General features: G+C 41.9%; 1 protein-coding gene across 3 annotated transcripts in view; it reads right to left on the reverse strand.

The window, feature by feature from the left end:
* The window catches only part of Mettl3 (methyltransferase like 3), a 210,296-nt gene that overhangs the window by 23,706 nt on the left and 168,059 nt on the right, over positions 1 to 18,531 (reverse strand). The window contains exon 12 of one of the 3 annotated variants that reach the window (XR_011045885.1): positions 1 to 51. This exon is cut by the window's left edge and continues 83 nt beyond it. The exons of the other annotated variants lie outside the window; for them this stretch is intronic. The gene's annotated coding sequence lies outside the window, so the exon portion shown is untranslated. The remainder of the gene's footprint in view (positions 52 to 18,531) is intronic. 3 annotated transcript variants of the gene reach the window in all.

An 18,531-nucleotide genomic window follows, 5' to 3' on the forward strand; every position in this document is an offset into this window, starting at 1 on the left:
CAGATAGAACCAGATTCTTCAATTATTATAATGGCCCCTGTTCACAATCCTCTGAAACAGAGTAACCAGATTTCTCGTAAAATAAAAGTCAACTTATAAAAAGTAATGAGTTTAAAATTGGAATACAGGTTTACCTCACCTATTGAAGTTGACTTCCTGCCATCCCCTGAATAGTGAAAATATCAAAAGATGAAGCCCTAGCTATAACAGTTAAACGTTTCAAACTTCCTGCTGAATTCACAATATCCAAACAGTTCCTTTTATGAGGCACTACAATCTCTTTGTATACACAGAACCTCTCTTACCTACAATAATAAGAAACTGTGAAATGAGCAAGAAAGAGCATAAGGTCATTTCACTTATTGGTTATTCATATTGTTTAATGTGAATCAAATAAGAACATAGAAGACAGGTTAAACATGTTAGCTGAAATCCCAGAGTTCACTTTACGCTCAAGTATTATCTCTAATTGTCTTACAAGAATGTAAAGAATATGAAACTTGCCAATTTATTGTTAAATTACTTGAAAATAAAAATCTTGATACTAAAAATCAAACATGCTTGAAGGTCTGCATGGATATGATGTAAAGTGTGGCATTCCTTTAAATTACTTTTGTATATAACTTTTTTAAATTTATGATCACTTGCTGATTCATTGGTTGTTGTATTGGAGTGGTATTGAGTGACAGTAACTTTATTCTCATTAATTTAAACTCCTCCATTGGGTCTTGAATGGCTGGAAGATGGACAGGAGCATTCTCCATTAGGAACAAGGCTTGGAGTGGTTGGTTCTTATTCATGAGGTACTTTTTCACCTCAGGACCTATATCCTCACTGACCCATTCCACAAATAAAATGATATAACCAAGCCTTGTTCTTTGACCTCCATGTAACATTTAGTTGCTTCTTCTGCACCTTGTACTTTTTATTGGCTCATTATAGGTAGTAGGTTGGCCAGTGCACCAGCCACTCATTGAGATACTACCACTAGAGTTATGGCATCTTTTGACTGGCTAGACATTACTACATTAGATCCTTCTCTTTGGTTATTGTTCATTTTCCATTTGCTTACTCATATACTGAATATTCTGGCCTATTCTTTACATATTCTCCTCTGTCCTCATACACCTGATATCACTGAGATTACCAAACAATTCTTCTTCACCCAAGGGGTTACTGTACTGTAATTGTTCAGTGGTCACTTTCCTCTTGCTAAGGGAAGAGACTCTTGAGCTGTGGTAAGCAGCTCTTCTAGGAGGACACTCCAAAATCAAACCATTGTTCTCTAGTCTTGGGTAGTGCCATAGCCTCTGTACCATGGTCTTACACTGTCTTGGGTTAGAGTTCTTTTGCTTGAGGGTACACTCGGGCATACTATTCTATCAAATTTCTCTTCCTCTTATTTTGTTAAAGTTTATATAGTTTATATAGGAGATATTTATTTTAATGTTACTCTTCTTAAAATATTTTATTTTTCACTTTTTCCTTTCCTCACTGGGCTATTTTCCCTGTTGGAGCACCTGGGCTTATAGCATCCTGCTTTTCCAGCTAGGGTTGTAGCTTAGCAAGTAATAATAATAATAATAATGGATTTTCTAAATGATGCACCAGTAGAGGTTTGATTTTGCAATCCCTTCTGGCATCAGCACTCTGGTAATCATCTCCTCCTTCTTACTATCTTTCTTAATTATTTTGGGGGCTATTGTCTAAATGCTGTACTGTACTATTATCTTGATGGTGAAAAAAAGTGATCACAATTCGATAAAAAACGCATAATGACAAGTCTATAAAGAACACTTCCAAAGACTCTCGCATGGTACTGCGTATAAGCATATAGATGCTGCTGCTACGAATGCTGCTCAGAGTGTGGAAAAGCGAAGATCTCAGCAAAGGGTGGGGGGATGCAGGCTTTAAGCAACATAATATGGTATACAAATCACATGCACACTGCATGGGTGGTGTGTGGGCATTGCGCAACTGCTTTCTACACATCGCATAATAATCTCGTTAGTACTTTACTTGTCTAAAAATGAGCATATGGAGGGAAATTTTTGCTTGCAGATTGATATACTGCTCGTAAAGTGGTTTGAATTTTCATGTTCGCATACCGATTTGCATGTATTCAATCACTCGTAAACCGAAATACTACTGTACCACTTTCTGCATTTTCTTCATTACTGCAACAACTTGTCTCAATTTTTCCAAATTTATATGTCTTAGAAAGTTTTTATTTATATAGGAATTAGGGTATTATGATTTTTTTAATCTGTAAAAGCAGAGTATTTTTTTTAAATTAAAAGTAAACTAAAAACAACTGTTTCAATTAAATAATTTGTTTACGTAATCTTATGGTTAATTGTGTAAAGACAAGGGGTTATTCATTTCATATTATTGTCTATATGTATTTGATAATTACAAAATACTGTATGTAAAGCTATATAATATTAGGAAGCTAATTCATTCAGCTAGAGTTGAAACTAAATTATTTTTGCAATTAGTGTATTCAAGTAAATACCATTTAAGAACAAACTTTAAAATTTTTTTCATTATTGCAGCCATTAAACTTGTTTGTTTTCATATTATTATGTTTTAGGGATTATTTAATTACTGTAGAATAAAGGTCAGTTATTCAGCTTTAAAATGGTACTGAAACCATTGTATAATGTAAAACTATTTGAATGAAATTATTCGTGTAGTTTCGTGTTGACTAACGAGGATTTTCTCTTTTAATTTGTTATATACTACATTGGATCCCTTTTTCTGGTAATGGCTCATTTTTCCTTTGCCTACACATACACTAAATATTACAGCCTATTCTTTCCACATTCTCCTATGTCCTCACACTCCTGACAACACTGAGATTACCAAACTATTATTCTTCACTCAAACGATTAACTACTGCACTGTACAATAAGTGTTGAATGGTTAATTTCCTCTTGGTAAGGGTAGAAGAGACTTCTAGAAGCAGCTTTTCTGGGACACTTCAAAATCAAACCATTGTTCTCTGGTCTTGCATAGTGTCATAGCCTCTGTACCATGGTCTTCCACTGTAATGGAGGAGAGTTCTCTTGCTTGAGGGTACACTTGGGCACACTATTCTATCATATTTCTCTTCTCCTTGTTTTTTTTACATTTTCATAGCTTACATATGAAAGATCTACTTTAATGTTGTTACTGTTCTTAAAATATCTTATTTCAAATATTCATTTCATCTCTTGTATTTATATAGTTCCTCGTTTCCTTTCCTCATGGGCTATTTTTCCCTGTTGGAGCCCCTGGGCTCATAGCATCCTGTTTTTCCATCTGGGGTTGTAGCTTAGCTAGCAAAAATAATCATCATCACCTCCTCCTACACCTATTGACGCAAAGGGCCCCAGTTAAATTTCGCCAGTTGTCTCTATCTTGAGCTTTTAAATCAATACTTCTCCATTTATCGTCTCCTGCTTTGGGAGTGCGAAGAGCATGCCCAAACCATCTCCATCTACCCCTCACCATGATCTCATCCACATATGGCACTCGAGTAATCTCTCATTCAGTTTCATTTCTAATCCTGTCCTCCCATTAAACTCAAAAAATTCTTCTAAAGACTATGTTCTCAAATTTACTAAATATGTTGGGTTATTGTTTCATTGTCATACCACGAATCATGTCCATGCAGTAAAACTGATCTCACTAAACAGATACTATAAAATACCATTTATTATTATTACTTCACTTTTTTCTATATATATAATATAGGGAAATGTTCAGGATTATAAAATATAATTCAGTCACTAGTTAGGAAAACAAGACCAAAATGAGCTCTCTATTGTGTAAAATTAAGATGCTGCAGGGCTCACTAAAAGTTTATTTTTTTACAATTTTCTGCTACCCAAAAAGGGTTTGGCATTCAAGTGTGAAAAATTCATGCAAAGAGTCTGCACTCAAAGGATTAATAGAAATTTAAGAATGCAGCATCTTGCTTGAAATACTGTATTGAAGGAATATGGTATTTTTATTATGAAATAAATTTTTAAATATACTTACCTGGTAGTTACATATATATAGCTTAAATCCCGCGTTTCGACGCGGCACGACAGAAATTCAAATTCGTGGCGATCGCCGCCATAACAGTAGGTGGTCATACATGAGAGCTATCACTCGTAGGCTATCAGAACCATTCCCAACATCTTCAGAAATTCGATGTCTCTGTTTTCGGAGGGGAGGAGGGAGGGCCCTTTTATATACTGTATGTAACTACCAGGTAAGTATATTTAAAAATTTATTTTATAATAAAAATACCATTTTTAAATATGTAACTTCCCTGGTAGTTACATATATATAGCTGATTCACACAGTTGGAGGTGGGTTGAAAACCTCATCCCATTGGGAATTCGTATAATTATTAATAACTACAATAGTAGTACTAACAATTTGGCTCTAACCTGATAAGGAAGCTGGCTTCACAATGATATTGCCTCATTTCGCCTGAATTCCTTAAGAGACTCGGCAATCCACTCAGGGGGCTGAAAAGTCTCTTGGGGCTGCCACAAGGTCCTCAATCTTAGCGTGGCTAGACCATCATCTTTGTAAACCTGGCATAGCCAAGGATACTGATTCTGGCGTTACAACCTGATAAGGAAGCTGGCTTCACAATGATACTGCCTCATTTCACCTGCGTTCCTTAAGAGACTCAGCGATCCACTCAAGGTGCTGAAAATTCTCTTGGGGCTGCCACAAGGTCCTCAACCTTAAGAGTGGCTAGACCACCACTCTTGCAAGCCTGGCATAGCCAAGGATACTGATTCTAACCACCTACTCTACATTAAAACTAATTTGATTTGCATCCCAGATTGACGGAAGGCTGCGACAACGTTCCACACAATCTGTGAACACATTAAAACTAACTTGACTTTCATCCAGACTGACGGAAGGCTGCGACAACCTCACAGACAACCTGTGTACACAAGTACAAGAGAAAAGGCAAGGGTATATATTAAGTTATCGGGAAGAGGCAGTAGACCCTTCTCTAACTATGAAGCCGGAGGTAACGTACGGACCCAGGGAACAGCAATCCTTATACTGGGTCTGGACATCTTTGAGATAGCAGTCTGTGAAGATTGATTTCCTTCGTCAGAAAGTGGGCTCCAAAATTGACTTCATTTTATTGTGTTTGTAAGCCATAAAAATTGCTACAGCTCTAACCTTGTGTGGTTTTACCTCAAGGATAGGGAAAACTTCTTACTCACAATCCTGGAGAGTTTCCCCTTACTAAATCCTTAATGAAAAAGGCCAGGGTATTCTTTGATAAAGGCAAAGAGGGCTTTTAACTGAGCATCAGAGGCTGTCTTTTTCATCTTTGAAAAGAAAGCCTAGCTGAAGGGAGCAAATTGCATTGTCTCCAATAAAGTCCATCTTCTTGCTGATGGCTTTTAACTCTCCTAATCTTTAGACTGTGAACAATGAAATTAGTAAAAGTGTCTTCTTGGTAAGATACTTCCAAGACGCCTTGTCCAACTGTACAAACCTATTTGAGGTTAAAAAGGCCAGGACTATATCCAGGTTCCACGAGGAGGTTGGATTGTCCTTACTCTTAGTTGTCTCAAAAGATCTAATGAGATCTGAGAGATCCTTGTTACCTGACACGCCAATGTGTCGGTTACGAAAGACAGAGGTTAGTATGCTGAGGTAACCCTTGATGCAAGGCATAGCTAGCTTCTCTTTTGTACGCAGATACAACAGAAAACTCTGCTACATTGGTTATAGAGGTATTGGTAGAGCAAAGTCTATTATTCCTGCACTACACTCTAAATATGTCCCACTCAGATTAGTCAACCCTAACAATGGTAATGATCTGGGGGTATCTACCAGCCACTCCATCATCTCCACAACCCAATGTCTCATAGGCCAAAAAAGGAGCTATCATGGTCATGCGGACGTTGGGCGAATCCCTGAATCTTTTCAGGACTCTGTCCAGGATCTTGAATGGAGGAAAAGCATACACGTTTAGACCTTCCCAGTTCAGAAGAAAAGCTTCCAGTACAACTGCTTCCTGGTCTGGTACTGGAGAGCAAAATACCGGCAACCTCTATGTCATTTGTGAAGCGAAGAGGTCTATCAAGGGTTGACCCCACAACATCCAAAGGTTGGTGAACAACTTGTGATGTAGGGTCCATTCTGCAGTAAGAACTTGCCTTCTTCTGCTGAGTAAATCCATCCTGATGTTTTTCTCCCCTTCTATGAAGTGAGTAATCAGGGCTTGGTGAATGGCCACTAGCTCTTTGATATTTATGTGTCATTTCCTCTGAGACTCTATCCACAGATCACTGTCGCAAATCGTATGCGTCAAACAGGGACGAAATCGACCTCTCTAATTCAGACAGACCAGACACTTGAAGCGCGCAATAAACCGTGTGCTGATTGCTGTGAGAGATCGTCAACCGTAGCCGGGTGACCACCAGAGGAAAGTCCTTGCGATCTTTCCGGAGTGCCTTGAGCACGATGTGAATCGATTATCATCCCCAGAAAAATGAAATTCTGCGAGGGTGTTAGTTAAGATTTGGCCAGGTTACCATCAGACCTAACTGTTGGGTTAAGGGAATTATCCTTTGAAGAGCCTCCAGACACTTTACTTGTGATTCTGCTCTGAGTGGTCAGTCCTCCAGGTACAAAGAAAAACCTTACTCCCTTTATGTGATTGATTGATTGATTTAAAGTTTTCAGGCTCCCTTTATGTGAAGTCAGGGAGTCACGTTGGACATCACCCGGGTAAAAAACGTACTTGTACAATGGACTGACGTCCAGAACAGGTTTTAATCCCCCCCCCCCCCCCCGAGCTTTTCGGAACTAGGAAAAGTATGTTGTAAAAAACCCCTCCGAGGAGGTGTCCTCTACATTTCTATGACTGATTTCGACAGCATAAGGCTCACTTGTTCTTAATGAGATGTTGCCTTGTTTCCTGAGTGGACTGTTGTCAACTCTAAAGGTATCGACGACATGGGAGGCGGCATAACTTGTCTCACGTTTTGATTCGGTTTGTTGACTTGAGAATCTGCGAGTTTGACCTCCAGTCGCAATCCTCTGAGTTCCCTTTGAAGGGGCTCTCCCATGAAAGAGCTGACGAGTGGGAAGAGCCTCCTTTTGTACCGTTGCTAAAAAGCTAGCTGGGAGGATTTATTTAGTAGTCCTAGAGAAAAAAATCTTGCGCAGCTTGTTAATCTCCGAACAAGGGACAAACATGAAGATAAGAAGGAACAACACATAGTCCTCTTTTTAAGAACTCCTGCCGTGAAAAAGGGCGGAAAGTTCGATGGGGCCATCCCTCCAGGTCTTATCCAGACAGGAAATCAGATGCCTCTGAGACTCGTTCTTAGGGTCTGTGGCTTCTGCGAGAGTTCCGAGAGTCCAGTCCGTAAGGCTGAAGCTGAAGATTTCTATTGTCTAAAAGTTTACTTCAGCCGATGGTCCATTTCAGAATTGGACCACATAAACTTCGACTTGCTCATGGTTGACCCGAGTGAGGAAAAGAAAAAGGAGGCCTTCCCTAGATCCTTTCTCTTGGACATCCATTGGTTGAGAGTTGAAAAAACTCTCTTAACCGATCTAGCCAGGACCATATTCTTGAAGGAGGATGTTTTCGGGGTCTGCCCTTCAAAAACTGAGAGGGCAGGCTCTGAAGAATAAGTTGAGAAAAAATTTTCTGGGTACAGAGACATTAACACTGTCAGAAGTTTTTTTCTTTTTTTTTTTAAATCAGCTGACTGTAATAAATCCTGAGATTCGTCTTCTAATTCGGCTAATGGAACATCGATTCCCCGATTCGAATGAGTAGGAGACAAAACCGTGTCATCCTGTCTGTTATTATCTTCCAAAAATAATTCATCTTGTCCTGAAGAAATCTCGTGAAGGATATCGTCCAGTTGCGAAGAAGCATCACGTTTATGTACTGTAAGCCTCGAGGGAGAGACAGGTTCCAGTGCTTCCAGCATAAGATCATCATGCTGTAAGGTAGCATCAACATCTGTAAACCCATGCGAGAGAAAATCTTGATCGCGTGCGTCCCGCATGCGTTCAGCATGTTGTATGTCAACAGCGTGACGCGAGGGAGCGTTAGTTGTGCGTTCAGAAAATTGTGAAGGAGAGATAAAAAACTTGTCTATCCTGTTGCGAGGACAAGTCCCGACCATATGAGTCCATCATGGGTCCAGATTGAGACTGTTGTATGTTTCCATGAGAGGTATCAGTCTAATGCATGAGTCCCGAGTGCCATGAGTTTGCCGCGAGCCATGAGGAAGCGTTAATATCGCGTCAAGTTAATCGCAAAGAAATGACTATTTGTCTATAGTAACGTGCGACAAAACCTGACTGCATGCGTCCAGCATATTTCCAGACTGCCGCGTGCGTTCACTTTGCCATGAGTTTACAGACTGCTGCATGCGACCAGATTGCTGTGAGCTAATAGCGTGTCGCATGCGTCTGGCATGAGCGATAGTCGAGCGTTCCGCAGATCGCGAAGGCGAGACAATTACTTGTATAAAGTGACGTGGGGACAAAACCTGACTGCATGCGACCAGTATATGTCCAGACTGCCGTATACGTCCAGGTTGCCGTGCGTCCACTTTGCCGTGAGCTTCTGGCATGTGTCCACTTTGCCGTGACTGTTCAGAATGCCGTGAGCTGTGCGTCTACCTTGTCGCTTGCCGTAACGTGAGCTGATCGCTGCGAGGGAGCGTTGCTGAGTATCGGAGAAATGCGCTGTCCGATAATATCGGAAGACCGTTTTCTTGATTTATTGCTGTCCTTAGATTCTTTTAGATGCGATTTTTTCTGCCCAAGAATCGTAAGCGTCCAATAGAGACGAAATCGACCTCTTTAATTCAGACAAATCAGATACATGATGAGCACCGTGTGCGCTAACTGAACGATGTACTGATCGCTGCAAGGTATCGTCAACTGTCGATATTTCCAGCGCGCCTTGATCCCGATCAGTATCGATTATTGTGAGGGATCGTCAACAGTATTAGGGTGGACACCAGGGGAAAGTCTGGTTTATTAGGAGACATAAGTCTCTTGAGTGAATTAGGCTAGGTTCTTGAACGTAGTGGTTGGCGCCAACCACGTCTCGGTTTTGCGTCGTCCGACGAAGACGCAGACATTTTAACCCCGCCTTTCCTGTGGCGAGGGGAGCGATCTGGGGATCGTCAGCATGATCGCTCGAGGGGACGTCCGTTCGCTAATCAAGGTCTGCCATATCCTTTGGCCTTTCGACATTCCTTCTCCCAGGGGTTGGGGAGCATGGAAGATTATAACGAACACGAACGGACACACCCTAAACAGCACTAACACTGAATACTAGCACTTTTAATTATTTCACATTCAATCTTAATAGACCTTCCCGTTACGAGAGATTATACTCTTTCGTCAAGGGCTAGAAAGAAAATAAAATAGAATATATGATTAATATTAGTATTCTCAAAATCAAAATACAGTAGAACCTCGGTTTACGAACGACTCCGCTTACGAATTTTTCGGTTTACGAAGGGACTTTCTCTGAAAAATTCGTCTCGGTTAACGAATATTGTATCGGTTAACGAATTTAAATTTCCCTCCCACGCGCCGTTTTTTGTGGAAAAGTGTTAACGCCGCGCTTCCCGATCGCATTTTTCATGGAAATAACTTAACGACAGTATCTCACAATGGAGTCACGTGACTCCTCCCACGCATACCTACCACCCCCTAAACCCCTTTATTACCCCCTTCACTCGTTCATTATCTCAGTATCCGCCGTCTCGATAGCATACATACTTAGTGAATTCGTGGACGATTTCTTTGTGATTTTTACACTTGGTTTGTGATTTGTTTTATTTTCACTCATTTGTGATTACAGTACTGTACTGTATTATTGTGATAGACAATGGCTCCTAAGATGTCGAAGAAGGAAAGCAGTAAGAAGAAGCTGATGATAACGATCGAGATGAAGAAGGAGATCATCGAGAAGCATGACCAAGGCATGCGTGTGAAAGACATTGCTAGTTTTTTCAATCGCTCGCAGTCGACGATATGCACAATATTAAAGAAAAAAGAAGAAATAGAGGCCGCTAAAGTAGCTAAAGGTGTATCGTCGTTATCAAAACAACGGCCACTTATTCTTGATGACGTAGAAAATTTATTAATGGTGTGGTTAAATGAGAAGCAGCTCGCAGGAGATTCAGTAAATGAGAACATGATTTGCGAGAAGGCAAGAACCATTTACGAGGAGGGAGGCACTGCACAATCACTGTCTTCGAGTGAGATAAAAGATTTTTTAAAGAAGTGGGAAGACGTGAAAAGTTTTCTTGAGGAAAATGTCCCGAATAAGGCTGAAACAGACCGTGCAATAAATTTATTAGTCGATAATGGGGTGGGTCACTTCTATAAAATTTTAAAGAACAGACAAAAGCAGGTGTCTCTTGAAAAATATCTTGTGAAGGGGGAGAAAAGAACTGTGAAAGACAACGACCAAGAGTCTCGCAAACGCAAAACCAGTGATAGTGAAGGCCATTCTCGCAAGAGAACTCCAGTCAACGTTCCTGAAGTTCTCATGGAGGGAGATTCTCCCTCCAAGCAGTAACCCCCTCCTCCTCCTTCCCCTCCTCTCGTCTCCATCAAGCCAGCAGCGACACTCCTCTAAGGTAAAGTTCAGGTTTACTGTGCATGCATATCCATATTTTCATCATTAAATGACTGCAATATTTTAATAATTTTGTGTAGAGTACAGTAGAGTACTGTATGTGTAAGGAAAAATTTGTGAAAATTGGTTTTTGTAGATGGGTTGAACTAATTATTTCGATTTTATAACATTCTTATGGGGAAATTCGTTTCGCGATACGAATTTTTCGGTCTAAGAGTTCGCATTAGGAACGAATTAAATTCGTAAACCGAGGTTCTACTGTATACAATAACAATACCAGTAATTGTGAAAACAAAAAACCATTGTCAAGAGTATTACGTATCGTAGACTGACTGCATTGCGTCATTATATGTGCTATTGAATACTAGCACTTTAAACTATTTCACATTAGATCATAATAGACCTGCCCGTTGCGAGAGATTATCCTCTTTAGCCAAGGGCCAGAATGAAAATACAATAGGATATATGAATAATATTAGTATTCTCAAAAGCAAAATATTAAATAACAATACAAGCATTGTGAAACAAAATTGATCATTTAATATCTGACATCTCCCTTAGTAAAGCTACGAGCGTAAAATGACTGTACACTCGAGAAAAAAATCTAATCGAAAATTGACTAAGGGAAATATACTAATATATATACTTGAAAATAATATATTTCCCTACATTATAAACATACTTATGCTTAGTAAGCTAATGTTTTAAAAATTTCTTGTAAGCAAAGAAAATAATTCACATAATGCAAGTCATACTAAGCAAATTACATCACAAAATTGTGACATCATCACGATGGCACACTGAATTCCTTCAAGGTAATCACATTCCGTTCTGCTAAGAGTTACGTTACAAAATAGTGACATCACAATGTATAATGTAGAAAATGTCTTCCTTCCATTATAACTTTAAGAGTTGTTCGTTAGTAAAGTAGGGGAGAAAATTTTTTTTTTTGATCCCTCAATGTACAAACAAGGAACAAAAACAAATATTTACATGCTCCCTGCTAATTACAGTGCGGGAATTAAGAGCAGCTCGAAAGCTGGTCTAGCCCAACACCCAAAGTTTAACAACAGAAGAGCCATTACTGTGTCTGGACATATTTGCTCGAAAATCAAGTTCAATTAAACTGTCCAAGTTGGACCAGTAAAAAACTATCCTATTTCAATATCTTCGATAGTTGAAAGACAGCAAAAGCTATTAACAATAATAAGACAAAAGGTACTCCACCAAATTGTAGAATAAAGTAATATATCCACGAAACGAATTCCCGAGGTGTTGATTTGATCAACGACAGAGAATTTCTGAAGATGTTGGGAATGGTTCTGATAGCCTACGATTGATGGCGCTCATGTATGACCACCTACTGTCATGGCGGCGATCGCCACAAATTTGAATTTCTGTCGTGCCGCGTCGAAACGCGGGATTTAAGCTATATATATGTAACTACCAGGGAAGTTATATATTTAAAAATATGTTATTTTCCTTAGTAAAATAAATTTTTGAATATACTTACCCGATGATCATATAGCTGCATCCCTGCTGCCCGACAGAAAAAACCTACGGGAGGAATACGCCAGCGATCGCTATACAGGTGGGGGTGTACATCAACAGCGCCATCTGTCAAGTAGGTACTCAAGTACTCGATGTCAACAACGAACCAATTTTCTCCTCTGTCCCACTGGTTCTCTATTGGGGAGGAAGGGTGGGTCCTTTAATTTATGATCATCGGGTAAGTATATTCAAAAATTTATTTTACTAAGGAAAATAACATTTTTCAATATCAAACTTACCCGATGATCATATAGCTGATTCACACCCAGGGGGGTGGGTAGAGACCAGCATAACAAGTTGACATTATGAGCTAAGTATTCCGTATTTCATTTTAGCAGTTATTCAAAATAACAAGCATAAAATAAATAAGTACCTGGTAAGGAAGACGACTTGAACAATTACTCTGCCTTTTTAAGTACGTCTTCCTTACTGAGCCTCGCGATCCTCATAGGATGCTGAGCGACTCCTAGGAGCTGAAGTATGAAGGGTTGCAACCCATACTAAAGGTCCTCATCAAAACCTTTAATCTAGGCGCTTCTCAAGAAATGATTTTGACCACCCGCCAAATCAAGTAGGATGCGAAAGGCTTCTTAGCCTTCCGGACAACCCAAAAATATTTCAAGAGAAAGATTAAAAAGGTTCTGGAATTAGGGAATTGTAGTGGTGGAGCCCCCACCACTACTGCACTCGTTGCTACGAATGGTCCCAGAGTGTAGCAGTTCTCGTAAAGAGACTGGACATTCTTAAGATAAAAGACGCGAACACTGATTTGCTTTTCCAATAGGTTGCGTCGAATATATTTTGCAGAGATCTATTTTGTTTAAAGGCCACGGAAGTTGTGACAGCTCTAACTTCGTGTGTCCTTACCTTCAGCCAAGCTTGGTCTTCCTCATTCAGAAGGGAATGAGCTTCTCGTATTAACAGTCTGATAAAAATAGGATAAAGAATTCTCTGACATAGGCAAAGATGAATTCTTAACTGAACACCATAAAGCTTCAGACGGGCCTCGTAAAGGTTTTAAAATAGAACTTAAGAGCTCTTACAGGACATAATACTCTTTCTAGTTCATTTCCAACCATACGATAAGTTTGGAATATCGAACGATATTGGTCAAGGCCGATAAGGCAGCTCGTGTTTGGCTAGAAAACCAAGATGAAGAACATGTAGCCGTTTCGGATGAGAATCCGATGTTCTTGCTGAAGGCATGAATCTCACTGACTCTTTTAGCTGTGGTTAAGCATATCAGGAAAAGAGTCTTAAAGGTGAGATCTTTCAGGGAGGCTGATTGAAGTGGTTCGAACCTGTCTAACATAAGGAATCTTAGAACCACGTCTAAATTCCAACCAGGTGTAACCAAACGACGCTCCTTCGTGGTCTCAAAAGACTTAAGGAGGTCCTGTAGATCTTTATTGTTGGAAAGATCTAAGCCTCTGTGACGGAAGACTGATGCCAACATGCTTCTGTAACCCTTGATAGTGGGAGCTGAAAGAGATCGCTCTTTCCTCAGATATAAGAGGAAGTCAGCTATTTGAGTTACAGAGGTACTGGTCGAGGATACGGATACTGACTTGCACCAGTTTCGAAAGATTTCCCACTTCGATTGGTAGACTCTAAGGGTGGATGTTCTCCTTGCTCTAGCAATCGCTCTGGTTGCCTCCTTCGAAAAACCTCTAGTTCTCGAGAGTCTTTCGATACTCTGAAGGCAGTGAGACGAAGAGCGTGGAGGCCTTGGAGTACCTTCTTTACGCGTGGCAGACGTAGCAGGTCCACCCTTAGGGGAAGAGTTCTGGGAACGTCTACTAGCCCTCGAAGTACCTCGGTAAGTTATTCTCTCGCGGGCCAGAGGGAAGCAATTAGCGTCCACTTGTCCCTTCGTGAGAGGCGAACTTCTGCAGTACCTTGTTGACAATCTAGAACGGAGGGAATGCATATAGATCTAGATGAGACCAATCAAGTAGAAAGGCATCTAAAAGAACTACTGCTGGGTCCGGGATAGGTGAGCAAAGTATTGAGAGCCTCTTGGACATCGAGGTTGCGAAGAGATCTATGGTTGGCTGGCCCCAGGTGACCCAAAGTCTCTTGCATACATCCTTGTGGAGGGTCCAATATGTTGGAATTATTGTCCCTTCCTACTGAGACAATCTGCTAAGACATTCAAGTTGCCTTGGAAGAAACTTGTTACTAGTGAAAAGTCTAGACCTGTTGAACAGGAGAGGAGGTCACTTGCGAACTCGTACCATGTCAGAGAGTAGGTCCCTCCTTGCTAGGAGATGTACATCAAAGCAGGGAGTTGACCGTGTTCACCTCCACTACTTTGCCTTGAAGGAGAGACCTGAAGCTTTTCCAGGTCAGACGTACTGCCAGAAGCTTCTTGCAGTTGAAATGCATTGTCCTTTGACTCGAGTTCCATAATCCCGAGCATTCCCTACCGCCTAAGGTCGCACCCCAGCCTACGTCCGATGCGTCTGAGAAGAGAACGTGGTTGGGAGTCTGAACAGTCAGGGGAAGACCCTATCAAAGGTTGATAAAGTCCTTTCATCCAGTCAGACCAGACTTATCTTCCGGAAACCGGGATCGAGACCGCTTCTAGCGTCTTGTCCTTTTCCAGTGAAGAGCTAGATGAAACCGAAGAGGACGGAGGTGTAGTCTTCCAAGTGACACCAATTGAACCACGGATGACAGTGTCTTAACCAGACTCATCCACAGCCTGACAGGGCCGTGTTCCTTCTTCAGCATCTTCTGGATGGATAGCAGGGCTGGGGGTTGATCGTCTTGTTCAGCCATGTCCTCATCAGAGGGTTCCTCATCCGAAACTGATGAGGAAACGGCAACGGAGTGGGCAACGTCTGACTCGCTGAATCCGGTCGCACTGGTGGATGCGTGACGGAGCCGGACACAAGATCATGGTACTGCTGCACAGTCTGTGAACTGTCAACCATGGGGAAGCGAGGAAGTACAGCGACAACCCGAAACTGTCTAGACTGTCTGGGTTGTGCAGACAACCCCTTATCGGGTTGCTGAGGTTGCCGCACTGCGTCACAACAAGTCACCGCTGCTGGTTGTTGAACGTCTTCCTAGTGACACACTGAACGTCCACAACCACCTCCGAGAGTCGCTTAACGTCAACGTGCGACTGGCAACCCACACTGGGTCGCACCGGAGGAGGAACCATCTCAACTGGCGGACGTGAGTAGGATATCTCAGCGTCAACAGGGCGTACAACCAACCGGTAGGAAGGTTGTTGGCAAGAAGGCTCTTCTCCGTAAAAAATCCTCTATCAAGGACTAAGCTTGGACTGCATGTCTTGCAACAAAGCCCAAGGTCTATGGGAGCAGGTGTGGCAACAGACGGGGTTAGCGACTGAAGCGGAACCATTTACCCTCCCTGGAAGCATGTTATGCTTTAATTAAAGTCCATAGGAGGCTAAGCAGCTTAAGGCTCCTCTCCAAATGACAGAGTCCTCAAGGGAATATCAGAAGGAGGGAGAACAGCACTTTCTCATCTACAGGAACCATGTCCGAGAAAAGCTAGGTTATCTCAGTGAGGGTTTCACTGGTGCATAAGCAGCAGACCAGAAGGCAACGTTATGAAACTGCTTGACAGTCTGTGAACTGTCAAAAACTGAACTGTCAACCACAACAGGTGCGTGAGGACATACAGCACTGGTGTATTAGTAGTAGACCAGAAGGCAACGTCATGTAACTGTTTGACAGTCTGTGAGTTGGCAACAACCAAAGCTGTGTGGGGAAGCCTCAACTCCTGACTGACTAGTTTGCTGCGGGCAAGTGGCGGTAACCACAGTGTGTTGCGGAGGCTGACACACCGTGTCAAAACACGGCAGCTTGTGGTAGCTCACGCACGGCAACGGAGTGCTCCGTGTGTCTGTGGGAGTCAGCATACGTCTGGCAGGGTCGACTGCGCATGGGTGGAGGAGCTCTCACAACAAGAGTGTGGGAGCAGGCAGCCATGCCGGGCGCACAACCGTGGTAGGCTGTAGGCCAACGGGTGCATCGTCAACCTTCTCCGCAGTCGGAGTGTGGGAGCTGGCAACAACAAAAGCGGAGTGCTGGTGCGTGGGAGGGACTGCCGTGGGTTGCGGAGCATGCCGCATTGCGTCAAAACACGGCAGCTTGACAGCACCTTCCCACTGCTGATGCGGTAGCTCACGCATGTCAACGGAGGGTGCAGCATGAACATGCGTCTGGCAGGGTAGACTGCGCATCGGTGGTGGAGCTCTCACAGGTGGAGTGTGGGAGCTGGCAGCCGCAGTATCTGCTGAGCGCACAACCGTGGCAGGTTGTAGGTTAACAGGTGCAGTGTCAACCTTCTCAGCACGATACTCCTGCATGAAGGAAGCAAGCTGAGACTGCATAGTCTGCAGCATGGACCACTAGGGTCTACCAAAGACGGCAACAAACGGAGCTACTGTCCGTTGTGACTGAGGGTCTAAAACACCTGGTGCGGCAACAGACGGAGTTACTGCCTGTTGCGGTACCACCTTGCCTCTCTTGGGAGGTGTGCAGTCGTCGGATGACTGCAGCGAGTCCGAACTGACCCAGTGGCTACACCTAGGCCGTTGGACTTGCGCGGAAGGGACCGACTTGCCTTAAAGCTGCAAGATTTGGTCCATGGTTTCTGCGAGAAACCTCTTCCGCAGACGAGGAATAAATGGGCTCTCTCGTCTTTATGTGGGTGGGGCGATCACGTCGGCAACGTGTGTAGATACACCCGAAACCACCGAGGGAAACGTCTGTTCGTCGATCAAGGCCTGTGGAACCCATAAGTCCTTCGACATTACTTCTCCCCTGGGCTTGGGAGCTTGTAAGAGGTATCGGACTAGGTGAACAACTGGCACGAACAGACGAACCCTCGAACGCAACACTGTAACACTTTGCGCATATCACTTTATCACTTTTGATTTTCTGTTTGCACTTATTTCACTGAAATCGAAACTTTAAGTGATTTGTACCTGAAACACGCAATCCTATCCTTCATTAAAAGGTAGTAATTGCGAAAACAGTTTTACAATGCAACAGAAAAACATAATGAAAGATAAAGAATTCAGTGGCTGGAAAAGAGACTAAACACTAGATCAAATAAACTACGTTTAAAATCTCTCACCGCATAAAGCCTGGGAACAAGAATAAAACTCTAGAAACGCTTTACCTTCTTCCCCTACAGCGACTAGGGAGAAGAGTAAAAAAAAAACGAGAACAACGTTACCCGCTTGAACGAAACGTTTATTCTCCTCTCTCTCCCTCCGTCTCTATCTCTCTCTCTCTTCTCTCTTGACTTAGAACCTGAGAGAAGAGCCCAATTATATATCGTTAAAACATATTATTTGCTAAAGGAAAAAACTGAAAGGTTTCCCAAATAAAAAGTTCCTTTATTAGAATTAAAACCATTTAAGCTAAGAAAGAATGAACGAAATGCTAGAATCGGTTTACTCTTACTGCAACGTGAAACCGTGAAATACTCTCTCTCTATCGTAACGATAGAGCGCATGTTGAACGTTCTGAACGTCAACAACTGCGGAGACTAAACTAAACGTTAGTTCATCTTTGAAAACAGTACGAGACTATCAAAGAAATTCTTTCAAAAACATTAAAATTAAAAAAGTATAAATTCTTAAAAGGAAAATACGATATGACGGGCTCAATGTTAATTAACTTCGGTTCCAAGTAAGGACCGCCTACTATTAGGAGAGGTCGCATATAAACAAACATAAAAATTAATTTTTTATAAGTTTATAATAAATGGAAAGTTAATCGAAGAGGCCTATAAAGGCGGAGAGATATAAAATAAATAGATCTATAACTTGTTAAGCAAAATTACCAAAAACCTAAACACACTTCCGTCTAAGGGAAGGGTCGGCCATTTAAAAGTGAAAGAGAGTCCATACTCTCTTCGTCACCAACACTTCCGTCTAAGGGAAGGGTCGGCCATTTAAAAGTGAAAGAGAGTCCATACTCTCTTCGTCACCATAATTAAATCTATCCAAAACGAGTTCAAGTTTTGAAATGAAGATAAAACCCCTGCATAGCGAAAGCTCAAAACTGGAATAGTGTACTTCACCAAATCGTTGTGAAAACAAATCCAGTTAGGGACGGCGTATTTAGTAGGTCTTGCCTGTGGCACGACAGAGGGAAAATTGGTTCGTTATTGACATCGAGTACTTGAGTACCTACTTGACAGATGGCGCTGTTGATGTACACCCCCACCTGTATAGCGATCGCTGGCGTATTCCTCCCGTAGGTTTTTTCTGTCGGGCAGCAGGGATGCAGCTATATGATCATCGGGTAAGTTTGATATTGAAAAAAATAAAATATAGA

The sequence above is a fragment of the Palaemon carinicauda genome, chromosome 1, assembly GCF_036898095.1.
Source record: "Palaemon carinicauda isolate YSFRI2023 chromosome 1, ASM3689809v2, whole genome shotgun sequence".
Taxonomy (NCBI): domain Eukaryota; kingdom Metazoa; phylum Arthropoda; class Malacostraca; order Decapoda; family Palaemonidae; genus Palaemon; species Palaemon carinicauda.